The sequence below is a fragment of the Myodes glareolus genome, chromosome 7, assembly GCF_982192425.1.
Source record: "Myodes glareolus chromosome 7, mMyoGla1.1, whole genome shotgun sequence".
Classification (NCBI taxonomy): domain Eukaryota; kingdom Metazoa; phylum Chordata; class Mammalia; order Rodentia; family Cricetidae; genus Myodes; species Myodes glareolus.
This window is the reverse complement of record NC_142032.1, coordinates 33,181-39,874: the sequence shown is the minus strand read 5'-3', so window position 1 is coordinate 39,874 and position 6,694 is coordinate 33,181. Positions and strand designations below refer to the sequence as shown.

Below are 6,694 nucleotides of genomic sequence, written 5' to 3'. Positions count from 1 at the left end.
CTGAGATTCGTTCTTCTATCTCTTGTATGCTATTGGTTATGCTTGATGCTGTAGTCTCTGTTTGTTTACCTAGCTGTTCCATATCCAGCCGGCCCTTGATTTGTGTTTTCTTCATTTCCTCCATTTCAGTTTTCAATTCTTGAACTGTTTTCATTACCTGTTTGATTGCTTTTCTTGGTTTCCCAGGGTATCATTTATGGTTTTACTCATTTCTGCAAACTTTTTGTTAAACTTCTCTTCCATTTCTTTACTCATTTCTTCAAACTTTTTGTTATACTTCTCATATAATTCTTTAAGGGAGTTATTCATATCCTGTTTAAGGGAGTCTATTGCTTTCATAATGGCACTTTTTTCCACTTCTTCTGGATTAGGGTGTTCAAGTCCTTCTGTTGTAGGGTTGCTGGGATCTAGTGTTTTCATATTGTTTTTCAGATTGTTGGAGAAACTCCTGCCTTGGTGTCTGCCCATCTCTTCTTTCAAATGCTTTCTAATGGATCTTCTGGTACCAGGTCAGGGTCCCTTGTTGGGCAGGGACCTCACTGACAGAAGGCCTACCTTTCATCAGGCAGGCTATTGAAACACATGAACTCCCTCCTGCCGGGTTGCATTTACAGCTCAGTCCCAGCGCACAAGGCAGCTGAGCTGGGGGATTTTATGGCCCCGAGGAGGAAGGGAGGAATAAAGGAAAGGGTTCCTGGGTGAAAGCTGGGATGGGATTGGAGGCGAGAGGATTTAGTAGGGTGGCGCTGCCCCTGCAGAGTGACCAGGGAATCAAGGGGTTCAGGGAATGTCTGAGGTCCTCCTTGCCAGGCTTCTGCCTCAGGTCAGGAGCAAACTCAACCCTCTGCTGCAACTTCTGCTAGAGGATCAGTGCCCTTTGCTGACCAGGAATCTCGCTGAGCTGACACAGGGCCTACCTTTCTGCTGGCAGGCTATTGAATCACAGGAACTCCCTCCTGCCGGGTTGCACTTACAGCCCAGTCCCAGCATCGAAATAGATACCTTTCATACAAAATATTTTGGTTATTATTTATGGCCACTCTGCTCAGTTCCTCCCCACTTTATCTCTAATTCAGATCCCCATCTTTTCTGTCATTCATTAGAAAACAAACAAGCATCTAAGAAACAATAATAAAATAATGTAATGATATAAATGAAAAACAAACATTAAACTACGACAAAAGAACCAAACACAAAAACAAATGAGTCCAATAATAATCACAAGAGACACATAACACTGTGGAGACATACAGATTCAGACTCTCAGGACGTTCATGGAAAAAATAAAACAAAGCCAGAAACCGTTATATATAAATTCTTCAGCCTGTATGTTGGGTATAAAGATTTTCACCAAAATTCTTTTCATTTAAGAATAAAATTAAGTTTTATTCTTTCCTAAAAATTATGATTGTTCCAAGTGTATAATTAATGTCTACAACTTTCACTTGGATATAATATACATCTTTAACAACCTAGAAGTTCCTTTGTGATTCAATATGAAGCGGTAAAATAGGCAAAATGGTAATCCATAAAAATCAAGAAAGCAATACAGCAAAAATTGAATGAAAGAAGAAATACAATTACTTTGTGACTGAAACAATCATGAGAAATTCTTCATATGTGAATCACGTATGACCCATGGCAAATAATGAGATGTGAAATATTGGTATAGCTACAATTTTATCTTATCATTAAACTTATTAGAAATTCTTATGTTAGTCTCTTAAATAGGTCACACAACTTTCTTATGAATAAAGCAATATCGTTTTATACAAATTACTACTATTACTTGTACATATACACATAATGTAATTATTTTAACCACCTTTTGTTTCTCAGTTTTTGCAAGGCCTCTTTCACATCTTTGTTTCTCAGGCTGTAAATCAGAGGGTTCAGCATGGGAATCACCAGAGTGTAAAACAGAGAAGTCAATTTGTCTTCTTTGAGAATAAGAAGAACTTGGTTGGAAATATGTAAATAGTAGTGTTCCTTGAAAAATTGCAACTGCAATCAGGTGAGAGGTGGAGGTGGAAAAAACCTTGAACCTTCCCTCAGCAGAACTGTTCTTCAAGACAGATAAGATGATATAAAAGCAGGGACAAGAACTCCTGAGATGGTGCTCAGCTCAATAAATCCAAAAATGGTGAATATCAATAATTCATTGATCTATGTATCAGAGCAAGATATTAATAGGATAGGAGGTATATCACAGAAGAAATGATTAATCTCATTTGAACCACAGAAACATAAGCGAAATATTAATGTTGTATTATCAAAGCATCTGTCATTCCTACAAGGTAAACTCCAAATAGAAATTGGAAGCAAACCCTACTGGACATCTCTACAGCATATATCAAGGGATTGCTGATGACCTTGTAGCAATCAAAGGCCATCACTGCCAGCAACACATACTCAACATCTATAAAGATACAGACAAAAAAGAATTGCAAGGCTCAACCAACAAAAGGAATGGTTTTGTTCTTGGCAAAAATGTCCATCAACATCTTGGGCCCAACTGCAGATGAATAACGGAGATCAGAGAAAGAGATGTGGCTGAGAAAAAAAGTATATTGGTGTTTGAAGCTGGGAATCCATTCTGATCGAAATGATCATTCCAATATTGGTCAGAATAGTGACAAGATAAACAGTTAGGAATGTAGTAAATATTACCACTTTCATGTCATGGTTAGTTGTAATTCCTAGGAAGACAAATTCAGGTAATGAGGAGCATTTCCCCTTGTCCATTATTTTTGTTCTTTTTCTATCCTGTTGCAAAGGTCAAGAGAAAAATTGATTAAATTTCTTTATCTGGACATATATCAATATATCATTTCTAAGTCAAAAGACATTTTTTAAATTATATACATTCAAAAACAGTGTTGGTAGAAAGTAGTTTTAAGGCATCTTTGGTATTTAAAAATAAAGTTCTCTTTTAGCAAGTTGAAATGATGAAAATTAAGTGCTTATGAAATTCACAGGATATCTGACTATACTGTGTCTCAATAACTCATACTAGTAAAAGCATTTGAATGAATTAAAAGTGATTTTCTAACCACTCGATACAAGAAAAGTTTCAAATATAGAAAGGAAAGACAGAAGGTGTACTGAGCATATCTTTAGATACAAGAATTGCAATTATTACATATTCAACAAGCATAATCATTTCAATACCAACAATTATGCTTAAAGACAGTTACTAAATAAATAGGACTGTGTTATCAGGTTTTGGCATATAATTTTTGCTAAAATAAAAAGCATGATTGGTTTAACTTTTACCTCTGTCATTATTTGCTGGTTTGTAAAACTACTAAAGCCTCTGTGTAACTTGGGTGACTCCAAGTATAAATTTCCTAAAGAGCCAAATAGTAACTAATCAAAATTAATTAACAATTAATAACAAATAACAATTAATAATTAAAACAGCCAAATAATTTGTAAGAATGAACTAGAAACCAGAATCTACAATAGATGTGTATTAAATTGCTGGCTTTTTAATGATTTTATTAAATTTAACTTAAGCGTGAAGCAGTAGTTTTCTCAAAGCAGTATAGGCTTATTTGCCGTTTATTTGTGATAGCTATTAGTGTATATGCCTGTCTCTATCACTTGCTGCCTATCCCCCTACCTGCTATCTGTTGAAATTAAAATGTAGTTAGTTAGATGTTACTGTCTCTAGAATTAAATATGCTGATATGTGGTCCATATAGGTTTAAAGATACTTATTTTAATGTTTCAAATCTATTATTAGCTAAATAAAAATGAAAAGAAATAACTATTTGATAACTTTGTATGTTTAACTGAATAGTTAGACATAAATAAATCATTTACAAATTCACCAATTCACTTCTCCAAGGAAAATATTTTTTCTTTTTTTTCCTATTTTCTGGAATGTGGATTCATTCTCCCTACCTGAGATGAGAGAGTATTCCTACCTTTTACTGGTGTCAGGAATATATATCTCATTAGTTTGTTTATGGTTAATGAATGACAACTGGGATTTATACACATCAGAATTGGCCTTCTCTCTTCTGCATTATTCAAATATAGTTAATTAGTTATTTATTTTCTCCTGAGAATAATCATAGAACCTTCACTAAAGCTGAACTTTCAATTCTTTACTCTTTTTACCAAATGATCCTTGAAGCCTTTTATGAGAATTTAGTTAAAACTATAATTTACTATCATGAATCACATTTTTCTTTTAATGAAACAAAACTTCTAATGAATCCTAAACAAGACATAGCTTGATTTCCATGACTTTTTTTTATTATTACTTTTATTTCTGAGACAGTCTCCTTTATCTGCAACTTAGAGAATTGTTACTAATTTTTATCATTAATCAATATCTTATTTTTCTGCCCTAATACCTATCTAATCACAATTCTTAAACTTGATTTGCGTTTTTGGCAACTGACATTCACTAAACTTTCATTGTAACAGAAAGCCAAACCCTGTATCCATGGCTTTTTCAACATATAATGATCAGTACAGTGTTTGGATATTTAAATTTTCAAAGTCACTGGTTAACACAAAAGAAGTGTATAATTGGAGGCACAGTTCAGTGTTTATTGAATACATTTCATATTTTTGTCATCAGGTAATGCACACACATACACTCATGCACACAAAATCAGTAAATAAAATGCAACAAAATGTATTCAAAGACAAACTATTTCTTTATATAGTATTTTTAGGAGGGAACTATCATTGTTTAACCAGGTCATGACAATAGAAAGAAATAAAAGAAGATTTTCTGGAATCAATGATGGAGGAACTGACAGTAGATAATTCCAGAATTCATCTGTTCATTTTGCATTACTCTTAATGCCCTAACATTGCTGGGTTTCTTGAATTTGAAAACATCTCAGACCTGCCCGGAGTGCCTCCATTTCCCAGGCTAGCACATTTGTCCATTGACACTGAGAACCTCGATCCAAAGATGCTTCTCTCACACAATGGGCTCAGACAGCTTGCTCTCGACTTTGAGTCAAAAAGATTTGTACTTCAGGACTACTTTGACACTTATGTGAACCAAGTGCTTGTTACTTAATGTCCACTGTTCTGTAATAGTATAAAATCAACTTGCTCAAAAATTTACAATGTTTCCATGAAATGCAAAGTTTCTGAATTGAATGTGTTAAAATCACAATTAAAACTGAATGTAGTGGGGGCACATCTTTAATTCCAGTGCTCAGGAGACAGAGTTGGAGGACAGCTAGAGCTACATAGGAAGAACCCATCTCTGGAAAAGGAAAATCACATTCAGTAAATACTCAATGAAAGTATACATGGTGATAAAATTTTTATGCAAATGAAAGTATCAGAAAATTTCTGCAAAAACAATACCACATTTTATTTCAAAATGAAGACTGAAATGAAAAGTTTGAGTATCATTAAAATTGAGAAAAGTACTTATTTTAATAACAACAGTTTCTTTTGTATTATACCGCATAATTTGCCAAGAAGAACATTTATCATTCATATATGCACATTTATATAAGAAATTTATATATAGATTTATTTATTTTTATGTGTATGGGTGTGTCCTTACATGAGTTTATGTGTATCACATGTGTGAAAGATACTGTGGAAGTCAGAATAGAGTATCATATTTCCTGAAAGTGAAGTTAAATTATGAACTGACATATGATAGGTTTTGAGAATCAAACATAGGTCAGTTGCAAGAGTAGTTGTTGTGGGATGCTCTTGTACACCTTAAGGATTTGTCACTTGTAATGGTTTAATAAAATGCTGATTAATCAGTAGCTGGGCAGGTAGCATAGGCAGAGCAACCAGACTAGGAGAATTCTGGGAACAGGAAAGACAGAGAAGATGCCATCTAGGCACAGAGGAAGCATGATGTATGCAGCAGAAGTATGGATCCTATTTTTGAATCCATTCCATTAGCCTGTGTCTTTTTATAGGCAGATTGAATCTATTGATAGTAAGAGATGTTAGTGACCAGTGATTGTTAATTCCTGATATTTTGTTTGGTTTTGTTGTTAGTGGTGGTAGTGTGTGTGTGTGTTCTTCTTTGGGACTTTCTGGTATGATATTATCTATTGCCTGTGTTTTTGTGGATACAACTAACCTCCTGGATTGGAGTTTTCTGTCTATTACTTTCTTTAGTGCTGAATTTGTGGATAGATATTGTTTAAATCTGGTTTTGTCATGGAATGTAGATGTTTTCTCCATCTATGCTGATTGAAAGTTTTGTTAGGTATAGTAGTAAGAGCTGTTTTCTAATGTTTCTTAGTGTCTGTAAAAAAATCTGTCTAGTGCTGTGAGATAATGCTCTTATACACTGTAATGATTTGTCACTCATATTGGTTTAATAACACTCTGATTGGCCACTAGCCATGCAGGAAATATAGGCAGAGAAACCAGATAAGGAGAATTCTAGGAAGAGAAAAGGCACAGAGACAGTCACCAGCCAAACACATAAAAAGCAAGATTAAAATGCCTCACTGGAAAAAAAATACACCATGCCACTTGACTTCACATAAATAAGAGTTATGGGTTATTTAAGTTGAGAGAGCTAGGTAGAAATAAGCCTGAGCAACAGGTCAAAGAGTTTATAATTAATATAAGCTTTTGTGTGTTTATTTGGGACTGAATGCCTGTGAGACCAGTCAGAACAGAAACTTCTTTCTATATTCTGGGAACTTCAGGCTTTTAGATTCTACTGAGGAGT

General features: G+C 34.3%; 1 pseudogene; it reads right to left on the bottom strand.

Annotated features, from left to right (window-relative positions):
- Nucleotides 1-1,812: 1,812 nt before the first annotated feature.
- On the bottom strand, nucleotides 1,813-2,769 carry LOC148121272 (olfactory receptor 5W2-like; annotated as a pseudogene).
- Nucleotides 2,770-6,694: the final 3,925 nt, after the last annotated feature.